Genomic DNA, 17,262 nt, shown 5'->3' with positions numbered 1-17,262 from the left:
ACTGCATTGCCACTAATGGAGAAGTGGTAAGGGCTAGGCAATGGGGGTCAGGTGACTTGCCCAGGGTCACACAGCTAGGAAATGGCTGAGGCCAGAGTTGAACCTAGGACCTCCCATCTCTAGGTCTGACTCTCAATCCACTGAGCCATCCAGCTCCCCCCACCCCCCACTTTTTAAAAATTAAAAACCTTTACCTTCCGTCTTGGAATCAATACATTCTATTGTGCTACAGTGTATCAGTCTCTGTGTACAATGTTCTCCTGGTTCTGCTCCTCTCGCTCTGCATCACTTCCTGGAGGTTGTTCCAGTCTCCATGGAATTCCTCCACTTTATTATTCCTTTTTGCACAATAGTATTCCATCACCAACATATACCACAGTTTGTTCAGCCATTCCCCAATTTAAGGGCAGCCCCTCATTTTCCAATTTTTGCCACCACAAAGAGTGCAGCTTTGAATATTCTTGTACAAGTCATTTTCCTTATTATCTCTTGGGGTACAAACCCAGCAGTGCTATGACTGGATCAAAGGGCAGACAGTCATTTATCACCCTTTGGGCATAGTTCCAAATTGCCCTCCAGAATGGTTGGATCAATTCACAACTCCACCAGCAATGCATTAATGTCCCAACTTTGCCACATCCCCTCCAGCATTCACTACTTTCCTTTGCTGTCATGTTAGCCAATCTGCTAGGTGTGAGGTGATACCTCAGAGTTGTTTTGATTTGCATCTCTCTGATTATCAGAGATTTAGAACACTTTTTCATGTGCTTATTAATAGTTTTGATTTCTTTAACTGAAAATTGCCTATTCATGTCCCCTGCCTACTTATGGATTGGGGAATGGCTTGATTTTTGGTACAATTAGTTTAGCTCTTTATAAATTTGAGTCATTAGACCTTTGTCAGAGGTTTTTGTTATGAAGATTGTTTCCCAATTTGTTGCTTCCCTCCTAATTTTGGATGCATTAGTTTTGTTTGTACAAAAACTTTTTAATATGATGTAATCAAAATTATTGATTTTACATTTTGTGATTTTTTCTTTTTTTTTAATCTTTCTTTCAACTTGTTTTTATTAAGTAGGTTGCATAAAAGACATTTCTCACATGGACAATTCTTGTCAAGAATAAAGGCAACAAAAATGTGGCAACAGTGAGTTGTGCTTCACAAAGTAACAATTATTTTGGAAGAAAAAATAGCCGGAATTTCTGTACAATGCAACTCTGAAGATTAGCAAACAAATGTGAATGACTTGTGCATATATTCAAAATACAACTAAATATGTGTACAAAGAAACATGCATTCATTATGTCACCAGCTCACTTGTGTTCCTTTGTTTACTACACATACATCATTTTTAAATCATCCATTTATGTAGTAAGAATGATAACATTAAGAAACATGACATTTGGATCTCGTTTCTTATTTTCATAATATCAGTGCTGAGCTTATAATAGTAACTTCATTGACTAAGTATCTAAATGCCTTTCAAAAGTAAAAAACAAACCATTTCTTTTTTCTTCGGAATGGGTTTTAAAAAAAAAAGGAAACCTTAACATTTCTTCTATACTTGCAGGATGACCTCACCCTGCAACAAAGTAGCCTGAGTAACAGAGGACAGATAATAAGAATATGGCGGCAGTTTTCAAAGTGTCTAATTGAACCAGATTTAGAGTATATGAAAGTGTATCAAACCAACAAGCACAATGGAAACACCAGAAATCGCAAGATCATTGAACTAGCTGTACGTCGAAGAACATTCACACCCACTTGAAATTTCTAATCCCCGTCCCGGGCTCGGAACAATTCTTGTACGACTATTCTGCACTGTAGGTTACTTAAAACCGGCTTTGCATTTCAGGAATGTTCGTTGAACATGAATGGTATTTAGATGGAAGCTCTGAAGTGAACCCCTTTTTTTGCTATGCTGTATTTATACTGCAAGAAGCTTCTCTTAAACAAAGCCGGGTCTCAAGGCATGTAAACTGTACAAACTCACAGTAGTGTCTAATTTGAATGCAGCTTCTTCCTTTTTAAGATGGGTAATACATTCCCTTCCCAAATAATAATGCCTGTGGTAAGGCCTAAAGGGCTTTGCAAAACCTTGGGTGAAGACACTGCACTTATTTTTATGTATATAGTAGTCTCTCTGTGACCGAGAATGACGATTGTCTTTGTGCAGTTTCATCTACGGTGTACCCTCATGTGGCTTTGGAGTCCAAAGGCTGAGGCGCACAGTTTGTGGCACATGGGGCCTGGGATGCCAGTTGTTACGGGAGGTGCGGGTGTGGCCTGGTGTCGGCGTTCACGCGCATCAGCAAGACTTCCACGTAGCTCATCTTCAAAGGTGGCGGCGGCATGGTGAATATGGGTTCGCCAGCTACTTCTGACAGAGGCAGCGAGTTCTAGTTGCTTTGGTGTCATGCCAGCCCACTTCAATTTGGACTTTAGCTGATCCTTGAATCTTTTCTTTGGTCGGCCTTGTTTCCCGAGTCCAGCTGACAGTTCACCATAGAATACCTGTCTTGGTATTCGCTGTGGGTCCATGCGGATGGCGTGTCCAGACCATCGTAGCTGGGCTTTGAGGACCAGGACTTCGATGCTGGTGGAGTTGGCTCTGTCGAGGACTTCCTGGTTGGTGATTCGGTCCTGCCATCGGATCCTCATGATTGAACGGAGGGAGCGTTGGTGGAATTGCTCCAGCTGTTTCATGTGCTTCCGGTACGGTGTCCATGTCTCACACCATACAGGAGCGAGCTGAGGACCACTGCGTTGTACACTTTGAGCTTCGTCGCAGTGCTTACACCGCTGTGTTGGAGGACTTTGCAGCACAGCTGCCCGAGTGCCTGGCTGGCCTTTTGGATCCTGGCATTGATCTCGTGGTCTAGGGACCCGTCGTTGGCGATGGTGCTGCCCAGGTACTTGAAAGTGTTGACGTTAGAAAGCTGCGTGCCATCGATTGTAATGCACGGCTGGTTCGTTGGCCTCCCTGGTGCAGGTTGGAACAGCACCTCTGTTTTGCTGAGGCTGATAGTCAGGCCAAACAGTTTTGTTGCGGTGGAGAACCTGTCCACAATGGTTTGGAGATGATTTTCTTGGTGGGCCATGAGAGCACTGTCATCTGCAAAGAGAGCGTCCAGGATGAGTCTCTCTGTTGTCTTTGTTTTTGCAGTCAGGCGGTGAAGGTCAAATAGTGAGCCATCCAGTCGGTATTTGATGTAGACGCCCAGGTCTAGATCCATCATAGCATGTCGTAATACTTGGGTGAAAAATAGGTTGAATAGTACCGGAGCGAGGACACAGCCTTGTTTCACATCATTGGAGATGTTGAAGCGATCGGAAGTCTCTCCACCAGATAGGACGTCCCCTGTCATATCAACATGAAAGAGCTGGATCAGTTTGATGAATTTTGCTGGGCAACCGAGCTTGCTGAGGATCACCCACAATGTGTCCCTGTTCACTGTGTCAAACACCTTTGTCAGGTCTATGAAGACAATGTAGAGACTCAGGTTCTGCTCAAGGCATTTTTCCTTCATTTGCCTCACCGTGTGAATTTTAAAAAGTCTCCATCTTGGTCTAGCACCCAAAATTGTGCACACCCACACTACACGGGCATGTGCTAGTCAATGACAAAGCAGAAATAACTAACTGCCCACCTGGGCTGTCCTAAGCCAAGCTAGAGCCAACCATTGGATTTTGTGAGACACAGGAAGTGAGGTAGGGAACAGCCTCTGAAATTCGCTCACTTCCTGTGGGGAGAGGGAGACGCGAGTTGGTGTGAGGAGGAGTTGGTGTTAGGAGCTTGGAGAGGGAGGACGCCCGCAGACAGCTGTCCTTCAGATTGGTCACGTGAGTTAAGGACTGACTCTTTCCACCTGGGCCTTTGGGCCTAAAACTCCCTCTGCCTTGGTCAGAGGTTGAGTAGCCCCTTTCCCTTTTTCTCTTCTCTCCTTCTCTCCCTATCCTTTTCCCTACTCCCAGTGTGATTAAACCTCCATAAACTTCATTCTGACTTGAGTGTTTCATTTTTAGGAATTTCATAAGTAAATTCCTTGGCGGCCATTGTTTAATATTACATAAATCCTGTAGCCACATTCTTAACCATTACAATATTATAACCCTCTCCCAGAGACCTAAATTTCCACCATATTCCCTAATTTTAACCATTACAACCGTGAAGACCATGTCGATGGTGCTGCAATCTGGTCAGAAGCCACATTGTGACTCAGCCAGGTTCTGCTCTGAAACAGATGACAGGAGTCTGTTGAGTATAACACGGGAGAGGATCTTATCAGCAGTGGAGAGTAGTGAGATGCCTCTGTAGTTGTCACAGGCTGCTCGTGAGCCTTTGTTCTTGTATAGGACTAAGATGGAGGCATCTCTGAGTTCTGGAGGCATGTCTTCCTCTTCCCATATGCTGGTCAGCACTGTGTGGAATGCCTGGAGCGCCTTTCCATTTAAGGCCTTGTACACCTCAGTTGGGATCCCATCTTTACTGGGTGCCTTACCTGCACTTATTTGTTTAATGGCTTTTTGGACTTCCTCTATTGAAGGAGGGATGTCAAGTTGTTCAATGGAGCGGTTTTGAGGGATCTGGTCAAGGGCGCTTTGGTCGACTGAAGAGGGTCGGTTGAGAAGTTGACTGAAGTGTTCTTTCCACCTGTTGCCGATGCCTTTTTTATCTTTTATGAGAGTGTCACCATCAGAGGATAGCAAGGGAGTGGTGGTGGGTTTTAATGGCCCATAGACAGTCTTGAGGGCACTGAAAAATTGTTTGTAGTTTTTCGTATCAGCAAAATGCTGGATTTCTTCTGCCTTTTTTTCCCACCATCGGTCTTGCATCTTCCTGATCTCACGCTGTGCCATGGCTTGGAGAGACTTGAATCTGTCCTTTTTAGGAGCAGAGTTTGGGTTATTTTGTCACTCCATAAAGGCTTTGTTCTTCTTGCTCAATAGGTCTTCAATAGCAGTGTTGTTCTCGTTGAACCAGTCCTGGTGGTTGCGTTGTTTTGGGCCTAGGACTGCCTTTGATGTTTCCTTCACTGCGTCTCTGAACTGGTTCCATTTCTCGGTTGAACTTCCAGTGAGTGGTCCCTTGGCAGACAGCTTGTCATCCAGGCTGGACTGGAATGTTTGCAAATAAGGTGGATCTCTAAGATGACTCACGTTGTAAAATGCACGAACTGTCTGGGCATGTTTTGGATGGCGAGGCACAATGCGCATTTGAAGAGTCGCTCTAACTAATAGGTGGTCTGTCTAGCATTCAGTTCCTCTCATGGCTCTGGTGATCTTTACATCCTGGATGTCTCGCCAGCGTACGATGATGTAGTCAATGAGATGCCACTGTTTTGATCTTGGGTGCATCCACGTTGTTTTATATTTGTTCACCATTCTGAACACAGTGTTCGTGTTGGTGAGTTTGAACTCTGAGCATTTGCTGAGTTGGCCGTTGTTGTTCATTTTGCCCATGCCGTGTTTACCGAGCACTCCTTTCCATTTTTCATGGTCCTGGCCAACGCGGGCATTGAAGTCTCCCAGTAGTATCAGCTTGTCATTGGTGGGCACTGAGTGCAGGACGGCACTCAGGTCAGAGTAGAACTGCTCAATGGTCTCCTCTGTGCTGGTCAGTGTAGGGGCATATGCGCTGATGATTGTGGCATACCGGTCTTTGCTGAGAGGCAAACGGATCTTCATGAGCCTCTTGCTGATGCCCACAGGCAAGTCTGGCAGCTGTTTGAGCAAACTGGTCTTGATGGCCAGGCTAACACCGTGGATTCTGTCTCCATTTGAGGATCTGCCTTTCCAGAAGGTGTATCCAGTGGTGGGTTCGCTGAGTGATCCCTCTTCTGGTAAGCGTGTTTTGCTTAAGGCTGCGATGTTGATGTTATATCATGCCAGTTCTTTACCGATTAGAGCTGTTCTTCTCTCAGGTCTTGGGGTGTTCTCTCTATCAAGTAATGTCCTGATGTTCCATGCTCCTAGTAGGAGTTTCTTTGTATTTTGTTTCTTTTGATTTCGACCGCTTAAAGGGGATGACCCGCCAGCCGTGGTGTGCTGACCGGGTGTTTGTAGGGCAGGCAATGTTTGGGACACCTTTTCTAGTCCCCTCCCTTGATTAGGGTGAGCAGTGCTGTCCTAGAGAGGGCTGCTCAGTCGCCCAGGATGCTGCTGAACGTCCTTGCTGCCCACAGGGCCGAGCGACCACTGGTCCATGGGCCACCTACGTGCAGGATCATGACTACAACTGCCAGTGGTCACCTCCACCTGTTGCATCACCACTCCCCCATCGCCACAGGTCTTGAAGAGGGTGGACGGGGTCAGGATAGATGAGTGTGCACAAAGATACTTGTGCGTGAAGGAGATTTAAGTGGAAAAGTCGATGCACAGAGACAGTCCCACTCTCTCGGTGTTGGAAGCCTGGGAAGTCTCCAGACATAATAATTTTTTTGTGCCACTGGACCCAGGCTTCCAACACCGAGAGAGTGGGACTGTCTCTGTGCATCGACTTTTCCACTTAAATCTCTTTCACGCACAAGTATGGGGTGTATGGGGTGCTCAGGGAGGGGTAGTATCTCTGGTATGGAGGGCTTGTCATGCCCTCCTAGGGCAGCTCTCCAGCCTCTGACCCTCACCTGACACCCAGCTCTCACTTGTGGCTCCCAGTAGCTGCTAGCATGAGGCAGCAGCCACACCCCAGGCAACGGCTTCAACAGGCCGGCCAAACCTTGTGAGGGTAGCCATCGGGTCAACGTCAACTCCTGGTGAACCAGGGCTTTGCTCACCCAGCATGTGAAGACTGTTTCGGCGGAACAGGCGGAAGAAACCAACAAGAAGGTTCAACGGCTGAGATGGCAACGCAGCAAGGCACTGTGGAGTGCTTAGGGCGTGTTGGAGCACAAAAGACAACATGGCCATCCAATGCAGCTGAGGAAGTCTCCAGACAGAACAATTTTTATGTATATAATTCTCATAACCAGCCCCATGTCTCTTAGTCCACAAATGGAAACATTTACATCCAGAATGTGTAGCTAAGGCACAGATTTTATGTAAAAACTAGCAGCATTTTGCATCCACCAGTTTATTGCAAACACCACCATCACTTTTATTAGAAACAAGCTGTATTGCTGGCCAAGGTGCCCGCAACATGTTGTAGCATAGATTGACCTTTCACACCTTCAATTCCATCAGGCGCAGTGGCCAGAAGCATTGGCTGCCCGTGGAAGCTGCTCTCCTCAGGTACAACCAAGTGTTTGGGCCCCAAAGAATCAAGCTCAGCAAACCCGAGATCACAGACACATCCGGAGAGCCCAGCTGGTCACAGAACCCAAGTCTCGCGAGGGTCAAGCTGACTACGAAGAGCTCCACCTGTGGCCACCAAAGCCTGGGAGAGCTTTGGCCCAAGCTGCAGCGCTCACCAACCACAAGAACAGAGCAATACGAGCAATAAGGAGGGCGATGAAGGGGGTTTTCCGACTGTCCCGATGCAGGTTCACGTAACCAACGCAAGGTAGAATGCAGCAACGCAGTACAGGAAGACGGAGACAGCAAGTGTGACAGAACCGGGCAGAGGAGGAGAAATCCCCACCGAGAAAATTATCCCTCCAAGTCACATGACAGAGATGAAGACCGATTCAGCCTGAGTGGATAGGCAAAGTCAGCGTCAATTGTGTGATTCTCATTAAGGCAGTTAACTGTGAGCTCCGTTTTGCCCTTAAAACCTCCACAGGTGACAAAAGAAAAAATGGAAGCTACCCACTGCAGAACCTTGATGAAGCCGAGAGGCTCCTTAAGCGGGCTGAAGTTAATCTGGAGGCCCCACGTCCTCAGAGGGAAGGAGGGAAAGAGGGTGAGAGTGAGGCGGCAGGACTTCCGGGGACGGAGCCAAACCCAGGCGGTCCAGCGGCAGAGGGAGGGAAGGAAGGAGGGTCCATTTTGTGACTCTTTCTAAGTCTTGCTTGGTTTTAAAATCTTTCCCTTCCCAAAGGTCTGACATGTAGGCTATTCTGTGCTCATCTAATTTACTTATAGTTTCCTTCTTTATGTTCAAGTCATTCACCCATTCTGAGTTTATCTTGCTGTAGGCTGTGAGGTGTGGATCCAAACCTAATGTCTCCCACACTGTCTTCCAATTTTCCTTGCAGTTTTTGTCAAATAGTGGGTTTTGGTCCCCAAAGCTGGGGTCTTTGGGTTTGTCATAAACTGTCTTGCTGAGATCATTTACGCCAAGCCTATTCCACTGATCCTCCTTTCTGTCTCTTAGCCAGTACCAAACTGTTTTGATGACAGCTGCTTTATAGTATAGTTTGAGATCTGGGACTGCAAGGCCACCTTCCTTTGTATTTTTTTTTCATGATTTCCCTGGATATCCTTGATCTTTTGTTCTTCCAAATGGTTTTCTCTAATTCAGTAAAGAAGTTTTTTAGTAGTTCAATGGATATGGCACTAAATAAGTAAATTAATTTGGGTAGGATTGTCATTTTTATTATGTTAGCTCATCCTACCCATGAGCAATCAATGTTTTTCCAATTCTTTAGATCTAGTTTTAACTATGTGAAGAGTGTTTTGTAGTTGTGTTCATATAGTTCCTCTGTTTGTCTCGGGAGATAGATTCCTAAGTGTTTTATGTTGTATCACATCATTTTGAATGGAATTTCTCTTTCTAATTCTTGCTGCTGAAATGGGTTAGAGATATATAGAAAAGCTGATGACTTATGTGGGTTTATTTTGTATCCTGCAACTTTGCTAAAGTTGTTGATTATTTTGATTAGCTTTTTGGTTGAATCTCTAGGATTCTTTAGGTAGACCATCATGCCATCTGCGAAGAGTGATAGCTTGATCTCCTCACTGCCAATTTTAATACCTTCAATTTCTTTTTCTTCTCTAATTGCGACTGCTAGTGTTTCTAGTACAATGTTAAATAATAGGGATGATAATGGGCATCCTTGTTTCCCTCCTGATCTTATTGGGAAGGCTTCTAGTTTATCCCCATTGCAGATGATGTTTGCTGATGATTTCATCTTTATTTTTTTTTAAGACCCTTACCTTCTGTTTTGGAGTTAATACTGTGTATTAGTTCCAAGGCAGAAGAGCAGTAAGGGCTAGGCAATAGGGGTCAAGTGACTTGCCCAGGGTCACACAGCTGGGAAGTGTCCAAAACCACATTTGAACCCAAGATCTTCCAATCTCCAGGCATGGCTCTCAATGAATTGAGCTACCTCACTGCCCCCTTGCTAACGGTTTTAGATATATACTGTTTATTATTTTTAGGAAAGACCTTTCTATTCCTATACTTTCTAGTGTTTTCAGTAGGAATGAAGGTTCTATTTTGTCAAAGGCTTTTTCTGCATCAATTGAGATAATCATGTGATTTTTTGGGGTTGCTTGTTGATATGGTCAATGATGTGAATGGTTTTCCTAATATTGAACCATCCTTGCATTCCTGGTATAAATCCCGCCTGTTCATAATGAATAACCCTCATGATCACTTGCTGGAGTCTTTTTGCTAGTATTCTGTTTAAGATTTTTTTTTAATCTATTTTCATTAAGGAGATTGGTCTGAAGTTTTCTTTCTCTGTTTTTGACCTGCCTGGATTTGGAATCAGTGCTATATTTGTGTCATAAAAGGACTTTGGTAGATTTGCTTATTATGTCAAATAGTTTGTATTGTATTGGGATTAGTTGTTCTTTGAATGTTTGATAGAATTTACTTGTGAATCCATCAGACCTTGGGGTTTTTTTCTTAGGGAGTTCTTTGATGGTGTGTTCAATTTCTTTTTTCTTTTCTTTTTTTTTTTTTTTTTTGATACGGGATTATTTAAGAATTCTATTTCTTCTTCTGTTAATCTAGGCAATTTATATTTATTTAAATATTCATCCATATCACCTAGGTTGCCATATTTGTTGCCATATAATTAGGCAAAATAGTTTCTAATGATTGCCTTAATTTCCTCTTCATTAGAGGTGAGGTCTCTCGTTTCATCTATGATACTGCTAATTTGGTTTTCATATTTCCTTTTTTTATTAGATTGACCAGTACTTTGTCTATTTTGTTTGTTTTTTCAAAGTACCAGCTTGTAGTCTTATTTATTAGTTTAATAGTTCTTTGACTTTTGATTTTATTAATTTCTCCCTCAATTTTTAGGATCTCTAATTTAGTTTTCTTCTGGGAATTTTTAATTTGTTCGCTTTCAAGTTTTTTGATTTGCTTGTCCAATTCATTGACCTCTTCCCTCATGAATTTGTTAATATATGAACTCAAGGATATAAATTTTCCCCTGAGTACTACTTTGGCTGCATCCCATAGATTTTGAAAGGATGTCTCATCATTGTCATTTTCTTCAATGAAATTATTAATTGTTTCTATGATTTGTTCTCTAACTAACTGATTTTGGAGAATCATATTATTTAATTTCCAATTAATTTTTTATTTGGCTCTCCATGTAACCTTACTGATTATTATTTTTATTGCATTATGATCTGAAAAGGTTGCATTTATTATTTCTGCTTTTCTGCATTTGTTTGCCATGTTTTTATGCCCTAGTACATGGTCAATATTTGTGAATGTACCACATGCTGTTGAAAAGAAGGTATATTCCTTTTTGTCCCTATTTATTTTCTCCATATATCTATTAACTCTAATTTTTCTAAGATTTCATTCATATCTCTTACCTCTTTGATGTTTATTTTTTGATTTGGTTTATCTAAATTTGATAGTGGTAGGTTCAGGTCTTCCACTAGTAGAGTTGGTGGATGTCTTTTAATATTTTATATTTTCAGTTAGATGACAAATCTTTGGGCCCTAATACATGGTCACTATTCTTTTAAGTTCCATTTGTTTCTGGAAAATGTGCACATTTTTGCTGAATGGTTTGAAAAAGATCATGTCCTTTTCTGAAAGTTTTCCCAATGATTTTTTCAATCCATTATTTATTTTGTTCTTTATTCTGATGGATTAATTCCAAAAATGAAGGAATACTGAAGTTTCCATCCTTAATTATATTGCCATTTATTTCTTCTTAAATTCAATATCTTTTCTTTCATGAATTTAGAATTAAAAGAATTTTGTCCCTAGACAGAGTACTCATATTGTTATGTTAAGCATGTTTTTAAGGACCTTGTAGCTTCTTTGCTCATCACCTTTTATGATGATATTTTCCTATTATTTTGTAAAATAAGAGCAAGTACTTTTTTTCATTTGCCTGATACATAATGATTTTATCCAAGTCTTCATTTTTAATATGTTTATTGAAAGAGGTGGATAGTCTTGATGGATGGTTTGGTAAGGCTGAGATACCAAAGGTTTGATGATTTCTTGGTAAGTCACAGTGAGGAGGGCCTAAAGGCTTCTTCACTGGGCCACTGTGCTTCCCAGACTCTCAGACTGAGTCAACAAACAGGACAGGCTTTATTTTAACTCACAGTAAGCAGGACAGGATTAGGGAATAGGATACCCTAATCTAATAATTGTAGCTAAAACCTCCCACCTTCCAAGACCCCTGCAAAGGGGTGCCTTCTGTAGAAATAAGCTTGGCACAGAAAGGAACCCTTTGGAATGTTGCAAGCAAGGACAAGAGAGTGACAGTTGGGAGCTAAGAGGCTTGTGGGAAATAGAACAAAGGAGGGGTTCTTTGGCTCTCTGGACTCTGAGGGAGATGGGAGATGGAGACCTGAACTTGGGACCCAATGCTGGGATTCCTGAGAATTTCCTTATCTTTCCCTTGCACCTGACGACCAGAAAGCATTCTTGAATTCACCTGAACATCTATCAAAGGGGCAGAGTGACCATCATCTGCTGTGTGAGGGGTGTTCAACCCCAAAACCTTGTGGGGGTCACCCCGAAGACCTGTCCTGACCTGTTTCTTCACAAGAAAGACACTAGCAACCTGCCTTTAGAGTAGTCTAGCAGATATTTTAGAGGAAAGGATGAAGAACACAGAAGCCACAGCCATTTGACTCGGCTGAGCAGAGAAGACGCAAACTGCCTGTGTGTCACTTAGGGGTCTCCTGATCCCTCCATCCTAACCCTCCCTGTTCCTGAGTAATAAACCACAGAAACTGCAGTCAGATTAAGACTTTTATTTATTTATTTTTTTATTTTTTTAAACCCTTACCTTCCATTTTGGAATCAATACTGTGTATTGGTTCCAAGGCAGAAGAGTGGTAACGGCTAGGCAGTAGGGGTTAAGTGACTTGTGTTAGATTTAAAATAGTTTTGAGTGTTAAATAGTTGTAGATAAGAGAGTGGGAGCCATAAACTGTGATAATTAAAATGGGAATTTTTTCCAAGGGAAATATATATATTAATTATGACCACTGAAATATGTTTTCTATTGTGTCTTGGTTTTATATAAATATAAGATGGTCGCCAGGGAATATATTCCCAATTTATGAATATGCCCAAGCCAACTGGGTTTTATAGAGAAATTTAATTTATAATACACTGATTAATCAATAGAAAAAGAGAGAAAGTAAGAAAGGAATAAGAATGAATAAATCAGTCAGTTGGTTTTATCACTCACCCAAGATCTCTCTAGGTAAGGCTTCTCATGCCAACCTCAGGCTCCACCTTCAAGAGAGCCTCCTTTCAAGAAATGTTTCTAGAGAATTCTCCTCCTTCAGAGCCAGCCTTCTCTCCTGGTCCTCCAACAGAGCAACCTCCTCAGTCCTCCTTCAGAGCCACCTCGCTCAGAGCAAAACCTCCTCAGAGCAAAACCTCTCAGAGCAAAAAATTCCTCCTCAGAGCAAAAAACTCTCCTCCCTCTGTCCTCAGACCCCGCTATCATTAAGGAAACCATCTAAGTTCCCTTCCCTCAGTTCTCACATCTACCAATCACTGTCGATGTCTCCCCTGTGCCAATGGTGGCTCTAGTTTAACCCAGGACCGCCCAGAGGTCTGTGGCTTTGCACATGTCTGTTGAAGGTCATATTCTCAAATAATTCAATCTTGATCTATGCTGCAGCCCTTCCTAAATCCTGTTACTCTAAGTAGGGTGGAGATTGTATTTTCCAAGACCTGGTTCTGTCATTCCAAGTATCTCTATTGTATCAATTCTAAAATCAATCATGACTCAAAGAACTTCCTGTTCTATGCTTAAGCATAGGTCAAAGCCCTTTCCATTGTTTAGCAAAAGGTTTCTGTCCTAAAGTAGTCTTAAGTAGGGAGGAGAAAGATCCTCCCATGCCAAGGGGTTTCACATTCCAATAGAGTTCTTACTATCAGTAGGAAATTTTTTCCAATATGAAATTTCCCAATGGTGAAATTTCCAACATTCATAAGTCTAAGAAATTTTAAGGTTTACACTTGCCCAGGGTCACACAGCTGGGAAGTGTCTGAGGCCAGATTTGAACCCAGGACCTCCTGTCTCTAAGCCTGGATCTCAATACACTGAGCTACCCAGCTGCCCCTAAGGCTGTCTTTTAGAGGATAAGAAGAATAAAATGGAGAAAGAGGGAACTGGGAAAGGCTGTCTAGTAAGCTTCGGTCAGTCAAATGCAGAGCTGAATGTCATTCAGTCTTTCCCAGCAGGACTGTGTCCAGAAGAGGTTTTCTTGGGTTCCAAGAATTTCACAAAGCCCTAGAAAAAAGTCTACCTCGTCCCATAGAAGCCTCTTGTCTGGGCATTGGTCTCTGTCCATCCCTGTTCAAACATCATCTCTGAGATGCCCCTCTTGAATCTGTTAGTGAGGGAGAGTAGAGCTAAACAGACTCTTACTACGGTTCATCTCTACCACACACCCTTAGTCTATCTCTCTCTCTCCAATCACCCCTTTATTCCCTTTTAGTTCCCCCTCCACTGTTTCAGCCCAACACTTCTGATCTTCCAGCTGCTGTCTAGAAATTCCAGCTATCTTACTACCTGACTCTAATATCTGACTCCCAGATAACTTGAGGTAAGATTTATCATCTTTTCAGAGTAGTTTATGTTGACCCTTTATCTGAGGGATCAACCCTCTTCTGATCAGGCCCAAGATGGCTTCAGGCCTCCCCCCACAGACAGTTTACTGGCTTGCCAGCAGAGATCTCCACAGCAGTTGGAAACACCTGTAGAAGACACAGACCAAAGACCTTTAGCAATGTCTTCTGGTACTGGGTATACTGATCTCGTTTGTGTCCCCCTCTGCCTCTACTGAATCTAAGAAAAGCATTGGGAAGGCTTTCAAAGATTCCTCTGGAAGATGAAGTTATATATCTCCAGAGGGTGTGCATTGGATTGTTGCTCTTGTTTGCACAACAAATCTCTACCCATTAAATTCATTGGACATGAAGGCATTAACAGAAACACATGGTCCACAGACCACAGAGGTCCCAAAGATACCATTTTAGGATATAATTTTGCTATTCTCTGAGGTCTACCCATAGCTCCAACCACTTTCATTGACCCTATCACCCTATAGTCTTCAGGAGGTATTTGTAACACTGACTTGCTCCCCCCTATATCCACCAGAAGATCATAGATCTGTTCCCCCACTTGAGAAAATTTGGTCCTGCACCATTCTGAATAAAATCCTGCATGGCATACATCAGGAGCTTGCTATGATCCTTGGCAGCAACTGTGAGAGCAGCAATTTTATTGCTTATGCTTCTGGTATGGTGGAAATTTGGCATTTGCAGTATTGTAGCCATATGAGTTCTGCCTCCACCCATTGCCATTATAGTATCCTCTATTGCCCCTGTTTGCTTGGTTGGAGAATTGCCCCCTGAAATGGCATTGATGCATAAAGTGCCCCAGTCTGTTGCACAGGTAACAGTGGGATGGGTTGGATCTCTGTTGCCTGGGTGTATAATCATTCCTAGGTTTGTAAGACCTAAGTGCTGCCACAGCCTTCACTTTCTTAATCTCACTTTCCCTTAGTTTTTTTTTTTAGTGGCTTCTTGTAATTGCTTTCTGAGGTCCTCTACTAAATCATTCCTTTCCTCAGCATGTTTTTCCTTATCTGCATGAAAGATATAACATGCATTCCTCCTTAGCTCTTCCAACCCCATACTCTCCCAGTTAGGGCAATTGGCTCTAAAGTAATTTCTCACAGCATTGCAACTATTTTTAACAAACTGCCTCCTAATGTGTGCAGTTTTGACCTTGGTAAAATTTTTCCATACTGAGGTGTTCCTTAGCCTCCATTAACCTGTCTAAGAAAGTTGCAGGTGTTTCTCTAGCCTCCTGTCTAAGTCTCTCAAACTTAGATCAAGTGTCTGGTCTCTTTGAATTGGCTTTCATGGCCTCAATTATGGATTCTCTAGCCTGGCTTAGAAATCCATAAGCCTCAACTGAATTTAATTCTAATTCCTCATTTTCCATTGGCCATGATATTAAATTTGGGTTCCTCATAGTCTCATCTATAAATTGTTGCCTCTCTTGTTTTGTTAACAATTCTTGCATCAATAATGCAGTCAGAAAAATCTGGATCGAAGAGTTTTATGGCTCTCTTGAACTCTTTGATCACTTTGTGTGGTTCTTTATAGAATTTGGGCATCTGTCTCTTTAATTGAATCAAGATTCCCAGATGTAAATTGCTTGTGGGACCTTACATGCACTGTCCCAACATCTGATTGTGCATAGGCAACATCCTTCAGAGGAAACAGTGTTGCAATGTTGCATTATCTAGAGCTTTGTCTTCTAACTCACACTTCATCGGTGTTTGGGTTATGTTATCTCCCTGCTTCCTTAGTTGCCCTTGCCCTAGCTCATTTCCCTTTCTTGTTTCCTTACAGCAATCCTCCATTTGATTCAGCTTTACTTGCATTTCCAGCCAAGCTCAAGCATCCACTCTTCTTGATCTTGTAGAACACAATGACTAGTCAGTCCCATGATGAGTGAGGAATAATCCCATGAGGAATAGCTACAGGAGCCTTCGCTTGCAGCCTCCCTAGTGTAAGAACAGGACAGGACTTATAGCCCAGAACCCCAGAGGAGTCTAAGCCTCGTCTGGTACTTCAGCCAATGAAAAGAAGCGCAACATTATCAAGTCGTAAACCATCCCTGGTGTTGCCGTTGTCCCTATTGAGGAGCTATTACTAATTGTGATACGTCAGGAACGTTGTTTAGGCATGATTACTGTGCTGCCCCGTTAACATTTCAGACTGCACTTCACAGGGGAAAAGCCTCAGCCAGGCTGCTGGCTGCTGATGGATAGCCCGGTGGAAACAACGTATCAGTTGCTGGTTCTCTTGCTCTCCTCTGAGAATTCTAAAATGGCTGCCCCAACTGCCTTCTCAGAGAACTACTGTTACGCAGGCTTTTCCCCTGCAAGTAGGCCCAAAATGGTTGTTTGGCTCAGAAAAGTCCCAGATCTTTCTAGTTCTTCCCCTTCCTGACTCTGCCAACTGAACTAGGTGGACAGGCTTGATGGTTGGTTTGATAAGGGTGCAATACCAAGGTTTGATGATTTCTTGGTGACCCCCAGTGAGGAGCCTACAGTGCGCTCAGGGGGGATTGGGGACTGGGATGCCCTGATCTAAGAAGTCTAGCTAGACCGCCCCCTTCCAAGACCCCTGCAAAAGGGGTGTCTTCTGGTCTTCCCAGCTGCCTGCTTTCCTACTCTGGCTGTCGAGAAATCCCCAGCTAACTACCTGATGCTAATAATCCTCCCAGATAGCTGTAGCCAGTGTTTGTTGTCTTTCAGAATAGTTAGGTTGACCCTTTATCGGAGGGATCAACCCTCTTCCGATCAGGCCCAACATGGCTTCAGGCCTCCCCCCACAGACAGTTTACTGGCTCGCCAGCAAAGGTCTTCTCAGCAGCTGGGAACTCTCTCAGGAGCCTGGAACATGCATGGATCATGAAGTAGGCAGGATTTATCCACCTGGACCACAGGGTAGGTAGCTTTGGCTTTTGGGGGATAGGAAACAGAACCCTCTATGGCTCCTGGAGATCCCAAGCAGTAGGAAGCTGTCGCTTCAGGCTCTCCCAGAAACAGGAAACCACAAGCCCAGAATTCTCTCTATGCCCACTGTTTATATCATCCCCACATTCAAGAGCACAGCCTCGACAGTTCCTTGCATGTGGTAATGTCCAGCAAACTGATCTCTGTGCAAAGTCCTTCCTCTTACCTGTTTGCACCCATTTCTCTCCTTTCCTCATTACATTCCTTACTTGCATCCCTTAAATTCAGAGATTCACCTCCAACATGCATTGACTACTGCTTCATCTTGGGTTTTTGTTTAGGATGAATGATGATGCCAGCAGAGACTTTTCCCTCAATAATGAAAGTTTTTCAATAGTCAATAAATGTAGAGGATGCCTGATGCCAGGAAAGAGTCCTCTTTAGAC

Source organism: Monodelphis domestica, chromosome 4, assembly GCF_027887165.1.
Source record: "Monodelphis domestica isolate mMonDom1 chromosome 4, mMonDom1.pri, whole genome shotgun sequence".
NCBI lineage: Eukaryota > Metazoa > Chordata > Mammalia > Didelphimorphia > Didelphidae > Monodelphis > Monodelphis domestica.
The sequence above is the reverse complement of the archived record's forward strand: the minus strand, read 5'-3'. Positions refer to the sequence as shown.